Source organism: Triticum dicoccoides, chromosome 4A, assembly GCF_002162155.2.
Source record: "Triticum dicoccoides isolate Atlit2015 ecotype Zavitan chromosome 4A, WEW_v2.0, whole genome shotgun sequence".
In the NCBI taxonomy this organism is placed as follows: Eukaryota; Viridiplantae; Streptophyta; class Magnoliopsida; order Poales; family Poaceae; genus Triticum; species Triticum dicoccoides.
The window spans coordinates 544,437,001-544,438,753 of record NC_041386.1 but is presented as its reverse complement, the minus strand read 5'-3'; the positions used below and the strand labels follow the sequence as shown (position 1 = coordinate 544,438,753).

The 1,753-nt window shown below is 38.7% G+C and overlaps 1 protein-coding gene and 1 long non-coding RNA gene across 2 annotated transcripts in view; both read left to right on the top strand.

Moving 5' to 3' along the window:
* LOC119286657 overlaps positions 1-1,753 on the top strand; it is a 30,052-nt gene that overhangs the window by 4,425 nt on the left and 23,874 nt on the right. The gene's annotated exons all lie outside the window — the stretch shown is intronic.
* Positions 982-1,753, top strand: part of LOC119286658 — a 13,866-nt gene continuing 13,094 nt past the window's right edge. Inside the window, exons 1-2 of the long non-coding RNA XR_005140613.1 lie at positions 982-1,034; positions 1,142-1,213. This is a non-coding gene — a long non-coding RNA (uncharacterized LOC119286658). The remainder of the gene's footprint in view (positions 1,035-1,141; positions 1,214-1,753) is intronic.

Below are 1,753 nucleotides of genomic sequence, written 5' to 3'. Positions count from 1 at the left end.
TCTCCCTCTCTCTCTCTCTGATGGTGCTGGCCATTGACCCGATGATTTATTGTTTGGATCTAAGATGGCTTGTGTGATTCTTACTGAGGTCATGTTTATGAAATTGGTCTCCTGTAATTCTGTGTTGGGCCCTGTTTTGCAGTACATGCCATAGGGTTTGGTAATGGTCCTCTGTTTTGCTCCTTACTGCAGCTAGTGGATGTTCTTCTTTGGCGGCTATGGTTTTGGTTTTGATAGATAGAATCCTCACTTATGCTCTTATTTTGACTTGTTAATAATGGCTATCAAATCATATAGAACAAAATGGTTTTGATTGATGTAGTGCTGCTGTGTATGTATTGATAGAACAGGTGCTATCCTTGTTAACTTTGGAGGAGCCACAATGTGTTCGCAATTTTTATTATAAATTGTGGATACTTCCTAATGAAGAGTGAATATCATGGCTCTGAAACCACCTTTTTTATCTGTCTAGTCTAGATTAAGTGCCACTTGTGTGTACTTGTAGACTTCAGGGGCTCATGTGTTCTTTGCTCTATTGGATGGAATGTTGCCCTTGTAACTGTAGTCTGGTATGCAGAATAGAACCAACCAAACTGGTGGACGTTCAACAGATATATTATCTGTTTGTCAATCTCTAATTTTTTTGTGTGAATGAACAGCGACCGATCTGTTTTTCTCGCTTTGGATGTGGCTACATTGCGTTATATTAATTGGTACTTTTGATTGTTACACATGTTCTTAATCATGAGGGCTAGGGTCCCTGGTAGCTTACCTGCCTTTGTGGTTTTATTCTACATGCATATGTCTTTGTTTGCTGGAATGATGCCCTTATATGCCCAATCAAGTATGCAAGTTTCTCTTCTTCATGAACGATGACTTGCGCATTATCTCTTAGTAATGCTCAAGTTTCCTGACATGGCCAATTTAATTTGATTCTAGTTGAGTATTTACACTTCCTTAACTGAAAGTAAACTTTTTTTGTAGGGGCTCGCTGACCACAAGGACCAACTTGGAGCTCCTCTCTGCCCTTGCAGGTCGGTAATGGTCTCATGAGTTTTTTGAAGGATCTACGGCCTGTTTGATCTGACATACATTTCTCACTCATGCCTAAACTTGCTCATTTGGAATTTCTTTAAACTAGGCATCACGACAACAAGGCCGCTGAGGCGAAGCATGGGTTTTGGCACTACCTGTGTGTTCCCATGCGAGAATGGTGGGTTGTTGTTTTGTAAAATCTTATTTTCTATTATCGTTTACAGGAGCACATACAAATGTCTGGGTTGCTCTTTTCTCATGATGTTCAAGGGTTAGAGATGTACCAGAGTGTTCAATATTCCTCTTGGGTTCTTATAATTGTCTGACATATGTTCGTTGTTGTTGCGTACCCATTTTGCATTAATTATTGAGGAAAATGTTGATTTGATACGGGACCAGAAATTATTCACATGTACCTCATGTGATGTTAGTAACTCATTATACCTTGTCGATAGATACTTATGTGTAAATAAACTGAAAGCAGTAGTCATGAGTGCAACATGTTTCTTATTTCCAAAGTCTTCAAGTCTGGACATGATATCACTGGAATCTGGTGCATTAGTTCATTTTTTATCCACGTCAAGTTATCATAAGTAGTGGTCTATTTTGAATTCAGTAATCCGGTGCTATAGTTCATTTTTTATCACTGGAGGTCACTATATGTGATATGCTTGATGATATCCCTTGTATTAGATTTTGATGATTCAGGGTAGCATTA